Source organism: Taeniopygia guttata, chromosome 29 (assembly GCF_048771995.1).
Source record: "Taeniopygia guttata chromosome 29, bTaeGut7.mat, whole genome shotgun sequence".
Lineage (NCBI taxonomy): Eukaryota > Metazoa > Chordata > Aves > Passeriformes > Estrildidae > Taeniopygia > Taeniopygia guttata.
In genome coordinates, this window is record NC_133054.1 from 2507534 (window position 1) to 2514305 (window position 6772).

Consider the following 6772-nt stretch of genomic DNA (forward strand, 5'->3'; position numbering starts at 1 on the left):
CCTGGCAAGGCTGGCAGTGGCCAGGAGAAGCCAAGCCTTGGTGCCCTGGGACACAGCAGCGTCTTGCCACCAAGGGCTGTGAGGAGGAGACACCTTGTCCTGAGGCACTGGGGCCTCCTGGCACAGCCCCAGCCAGGCTGGGCACTGCCATCCCTTGTCCTGCCCTCAGCATCCCTCCCTATGCCAGTGCTCCCGGCAGAGCCCTGAGCAGGCGGGGAGGGACAGGATCTGCCTTCCCTGGGGCTGGGGCTCAGGCCTTGGCCTTTCTGCTGCCTCCAGCCAGCCCAGGCTCTGCTCAGCAGCTGAGCTGCCTACACAGAGCCTCTGCCTCCCTGCACTCCTGGCCTCAGGGAGCTGCTGGGAAGAGGCCCTGGGGAGCCTTGGTCAGGAATGGCCCTGGGCCCTCCTTCATGCCCCCAGGGATGGCAGGTTTTTCAAAGGACTTGGGCTTTTGCTTGGGGTCCTGAGAGGTTTGTGCAATCATGGCCTCCAATTATCTGCTGGAATTAGTCCCTGGAGATTCTTTGTCAGGAGGTTTCCTACAATACTGATGGAAAACTATTTGCAAGAGCTTCCAATAAATCCACGTTCCCCTTTGAAGAGTATATTTTATGACTGTTCTATTTAGAGCAGAGGTGACTGCAGCATTCAGCCACTGATATTGGCCCAGGGACTCTCCTGAGGATGTCTGGCCTAGTCAGAGAAGCTGTGCCTGGAGGTCTGAGGCAGTGTGGACAACCTTGCCCCACATAGCCCAAGCCCGTCCTGTCTCTGCTCAGTCACCTGGGACCTGCTGTGCTTGGAGAACTGGCTGCACTCAGGCAAAGAGGGGTTTTCTTCTTTTATTTTTTGAAGCAATCTAAAACTCTTAAGCTTCCCCATTTAAAACAGACACACTCCTCAAGTGTGTGCCAAGCCCTAGGTACCTCCAAGGAGGTTCCCCTTCCCCAAGGCAGAGCCCTGCAAGGAATGATGTAGACACACAGGAAGATCTGCAATGAACACAAATCCAGAGTTGGCTCAGGGCAGAATGAGAGCCACTCCTGAAGGACAGACCAGCTTTGCACTCCTTGCAGCTCAAAGCTCCCAGTAGGTCGTTGGGAGGTGTGTGAGTGACTCAAGAGTGAAGGAAGGGAAATGCAGAGAGCCCTGGAAGTGCTTCTGTGCAGACAGGCTGTGGGGAAGGGCACCGCACACCTGCCCTGGGCCGGCTGTGAGGGTGGATCGTCATCCCAACCTGCACTGGGCATTGCAAGGGACTGCTGCCATGGACACCGCACTGACCCCAGTGCGCCAGCCCATTGCTCAGGGCTGGTGTCACTGCCCAGAGCCAGAGGGGAGCCCTTGCTGTGGGTCTGTGCCGTGGCCGCCTGCCCTGTGCCGCGCGGGCCGGTCAGGCGCCGCGGAACCTGCAGCAAACAGCAGGGCCAGGGCCAAGGCCAGGTCAGGCAGACAGAAAGGGGCAGTGCTGGGCACTGTTTGCATGGCAGCCCTCACTGGGACACCACACCTGGGTCACCTGGCCTGGCAGGTGCCATGGAAACCCCTGGCAGGGACTGATGGCACAGACCCTGGCACTGAGACGCTGCTGCTGGGCCGGGTGCTGAGCACAGGGCTGGGCACACAGAGATGCTTTTGTTCTTGCTGAGCTCCCACTGAGCCAAAGCCTGGCCTGCCCCTCCTCTGGCCACGCTGGAGAGGGGCTGGGGCTGCGGGGGAGCTTTGGAGGGGACACAGCCAGGACAGGTGACCCCAACTGACCCCGGGGATACCCCAGACCATAGGGCAGGCATCATGCTCAGGGTATAAAGTGGGGGGAACAAGGAGGAAGGGGGGACATTTGGAGTGATGGGTTTTGTCTTTCCAGGTAACACTTAGGCTGGAGGGGGCCCTGTTTCACCAGTGGGCAGGGTCAGCACCAAAGACACAGACACCAACTGAAGGAATTGTGTCATTTATATCATGCACAGCTGCAAAGAATTACAAAAGGATAAGCTCAGCAAAGCACATCATCATTAGCAAAGCATTACAAAAGAAGCTCAGCAATGCATCCAGTCATTGCTACCAGAGATTGCCTGGAGTGATTAAGGAAAGATCCATCACCAGTTAGCCTCAGGCTTTACCATCATCCACAGCCACACATCAGCTGGGGGAAGCCAAGGACTGGAGAGCCACTCCCAGACACTGGGAATTCCTGCAGGTGCCTCCACCTCTGCAAGCAATGAGGCTCCAAGCCCAAAGCTGTGAGAGGACCCAGCTTTTACACTGTTAAACAAACAAGCTGGCATCACTGCCACTGCGAGAACATCTGCTTTCATTCTCCTGACTGCTTTCTCCCAAAGCCTGGCCAGGGCTGAAGGAGGAACCAAGGGAGTTGACTTTCATCCTTCACCCCCAAACAAGGCCAGATGGGGCCTTGTCTGTTTCTAAATACAGAAAGATAAATCCATGTTTTATCAAGGAACACATGCATTGATCGTGTTGTTAATCATGCTTCGTTAGTGAGTGGATACAAATACAACATTTGCTTGGGAGGTTCATCTAGAGGTGAGCTTTGCCTCAGGGCCTGTTCAGGCCTTGATCACAACCTGTTCAGGCCTTGGTACTTTGATCGGTCCTGAGACCTACAATCAACTACAACCTTTGTAATAATTCTTTCAGTAACACAGCTTAGATTTAGGTATTAGGCATAAAGGCATCTCCTCTTGTTCTACAATTAAGTGCAGTTTAACTTCATTACTCAGAGCTACTCACGTTCCTTTTAAAACATGCCTAAATAGTTGCTATTCTCTGTTGTTTATCAAAAGCCTCTCTTTTCTTGAGACTGTCTCTTTTAAGAAAGGTCTCAATACTCCACTTCCCAGCACAAAGTGTCACAGCAACTCACCAAGTGCACACACTGCAATGATGACAGGCCCTGCCACCAATGCATTTCACAGCAGCCTCTAATTTGGCAGCCATGAAGCCAATCCCACCAAGAAGAATTTTCTTCTGCCACTCTTCTACTGCTCTTTCTGTCAAGGTGATTCCTGACTGTTGGCCTTCAAACCCATCACTGCTAGCAGTGCAACATCCCCGTCCCCTGATAGCCCAGGTTCCTCCTTGGCCAGCAAGCAGATAATCCAAGGCCGTGCGGTTCTCTGGAGTCCCCATTTGTGTTTGTTGGAGCTCATAGGATGTGCTAATGGGCATTTCAACAGTATCATTTGCTACCTCTTCTAATAAACACCGAGGCCGTTTGTCCGCGTGTCCGTTCCCCGCTCGCCCAACGGCCGAGCCCCGCGCGCCCCGGGGACAGCCCCTTCCTCTGTCCAAACACGGGAACTTTGCCGTGTTGAGCCCAGATCCAGAGTCCTGACTCCTGCACACTGGCAGAGAAATCCCCTCCGCTGTGTCACTGCTGTGCATTGTCCTTGCTGAGGTTCAAACACTATTGGGGCACATTCCCTGGGTGTAGGATTCATACGTGACCCAAGCACTGCACTTATGTCTCCAGCGTTGCTTTCCAGTAAAACAGGGGAAGGAAAACTGTGTGTAGCTCATGGTATTTTAGAGTGTTTATAACTTGCTAAGTGACCCATCTTAGAGGTGAGATTCATTTGGAATTCACATCATGGAGAAGTCGTGCAACATGGAAGAGGGGAGCATAGAAATAAAGAGGAAAACATTTTAGATAGTTTCTTTCATCTTCATTTCACTTCTGGAAAGCTGTTTCACTTTTCCAGGAATCTTCTCCTGTCTGCTCTTGTCAAGAACCTCTCATGGAGAACAAGGTCGAGCTTCTATCCCAAGATTTGCCACCTACTGCAGCTTCTCTTGGCTTTCCACACTGCACTGTGTGTGCAGCGTGTATTTTGCAGCAAAGCAGGCCAAATGTTTGGAGAACGTTACATGTCCTTTCTTTTCCTGGGGGGCTGGGGAGTCGTGCCACTGGTGAAGTGGCACAATTGTGACTGTTTGTCCTGGTTTAGGGCAAATGTTGTGAGGAAACCTCCAAAAGGAGTCCGTCTACAAATCAAGTTCAAGTGGCCCCTCCCCCTACTATTTCAGGAGAAGACTTCCCTGGAGAAAAATGAAAAAAACCAGTTTATTTATCAGGTAAAGTATTCACAAGCATGAATAATATGAAATAAAACCCCTCTCAGTTCTGAAGAGATGGCAATTCAGAAAGTCCTGTTTGTGGGTTGTAGTTGGCTCACTCGGTCTCTTCTCAGTCCCTCTGGCCCTGGAATGCAGGGTCCCAGACCTCGGTGGGCCACAGGTGTGAGCTGCTGGTGTTTTTCTGGGTTTTCTGTCCAGAGCTGGGTTAAACAGTTCCAAGAAAAAGGAAAGCCACAGTCTGAGCGGAGCCTTCTCTTCGTCAGGTAGCTAAAAACCAAATTGCTACACCTGGGCTGTGAAGACACCAAAAAATTTCCTAATCTGGGTACTGGAGGTCCCAGCAAACAGCAGATCTGGATGGTGCTGGAGCCAGAACCCAGAATCTTCCAAATTTTGGCTTTCTGTGCCAGCAAATCACTGGGTTTGGGATGTGCTGGCACCAAGAAGTTTTCAGATCTGGGCCCTGGCGGTGCCAGCAAACACCAGATCTGGGCCGTGTTGTTGGCAGCAACAGAAATCTGCCAGATCTGGGCACTGCTGGCACCAGGAAATTTCCAAACCTGGGTACTGGCGCAGCAAACAAGATGTGGGCAGGGCTAGACCTAGTGCCAGGAAGTTGCCAGGTTTTGGATTTTTGTGCCTGCAAATTGCTGCACTTGGGCTGTGCCTGAAGAGGGAAATTTCCAGATCTGGGCACTGGCAGTGCCAGCAAAGACCACATTTCAGGCTCCAGGTGCCAGGAAGGACTGGATCTGGACCCCTTCCTCTTTTCCTTCCTTCCTTCCTGGGGTCCTGCTGCCAGCAAACCCCAGACTGGGTGGTGCCAGCAACGGGAATTTGCCAGGTTTTAGCTTTCTTTGCCAGCAAATTGCTGGACATGAGCAGCAACGGAAGAGGGAAATTTCCAGATCTGGGCACTGGAGGTGCCTGCAAACACCAGTGGAACCTTCTGGTCCTCGCCCAGACGGATGACCAGTGGTTTCCCCGAGAACTGGCTCTGGCGACTTTACAAAGAAAGACTGCTTTGATCTGGTTGTCGGGAAACAGAACTTCAATGAAGGCGAACACAACAAACAGGACGGCGTGCAGAGTACAGAGAGCAAACGAGAAGAAAGCCTGGGTCCAGTGTCTAGCAGGGATATTGATGCGTTTATATATGGGGAGGGGTAAAGGTGGGATCTGAGGGCAGGATCCAAGAGGAAGGAACGATTCAGAATATGACAATTCTTGCAGTAAGAAGTAAGCAATGGTAGCAAAGAGAAGTCAGAACTTTCTAGTAACAATCTGCATAACTGAACAAGAGGAGTATGGGTGGGAGCTCCTGCTCACCCTAACCAGAGAGGGTTTTCCCAAGGCTTTAAGCCAAGGTCTCCTTCTTCTTTTAAACCAACCCCAACACACCAGATTAGGGCGGTACTAATGCCAGCACCGGGAAGCTACCAGGTTTTGGCTTTCTTTGCCAGAAAATTGCTGCATTGGGGTTGTGCCGGCACTGGGAAATTGCCACATCTGGGCACTGGCAGTGCCAGCGCATGCCAGATCTGGGCAGGGAAAGTGCCGGCATTGGGAAATTGCCTAATTTCAACTTTCTGTGCCAGCATATTCCTGGAATTATGCTCTGCAAGCATCTGAAAAATTCTGGATCTGGGCACTAGCGGTGTCAGCAAACACAAGATCGGGTTGGTGTAGGCACCATGTCTATGCCTGGTTTTGGATTTGTGTGCCAGCAAATTGCTGGACTTGGGCTGCACCGGAACAGGGAAATTTCCTGGAATGTGCTGCATGAATCTTTCAGATCACAGCAAGTGAGTCCATACACAAAAGCATCCAAATTCTCAGAGAGGGAGTCAAGAAACTGCAAGTAGAAGATGATGAAGAGTGGCTCAAATGACTATTCAAAAAATGGAACATATCTGGTTGGGCTTTATCTTTGGTCAGACGGGTTTACTGATTTTTGGAGCTGTTGTTGTTGTGTTTCTATTGTTACCCTATTTTGTAAGTTGTCTATTAAGAGCTGTTCAGAAATCTTTACAGAAAATTTTTCTAAAGAGAGGGGAAGATGTGGAAACACGTCTGGCTGGAATGAGTGGTGGTTTGGCCTCAGTATGAGACCACGGGGAACAGGACACCTAGGCAGGTCATGGCGAGAAGAGTGGGGCCATGGGAGTCAATATGTTAATAGAACTATCCGACATTTGGTCAGGTTTCTGGTTCTTGTTCTCAATTGGTTTGGAACCTGTTGTGTGTAAGTTCATGTTCCAAGTTTGTGATTGGACCCTTGCCCTCAGAAGACCCGTCTGCCTTGTTCCGTTCACCATGCCCCTGGGTCTTTGCATCTTGCCCCCAGACTATGCAGTTTTCCACATTTGTTATTTTGTTTTTAAAATCTTTATGTTTCAGGCAAGACCATGGTACCCATTCCTCATTTATTTTGCCGGTTCCCCCGGCCAAGCTGAACCAAGGATCAGAGCAAGAGAAGACTGCAACAGTGGAGTGGTAGGAAGTGCAGGGAACACAGAGAGAGGTTGACACAGCAATTCAGGGTTGGAATTGGAAAGGCAAGCCAAGTTAGAGGAGGGGTGGGAGTGGCAAGGCAATGGAGAAGAAAGAAGTAAGCAGATGACGACGGGGAGGCAAAGGGTCTGCAAGGTAATGCAAGGCAAGGGAGGGG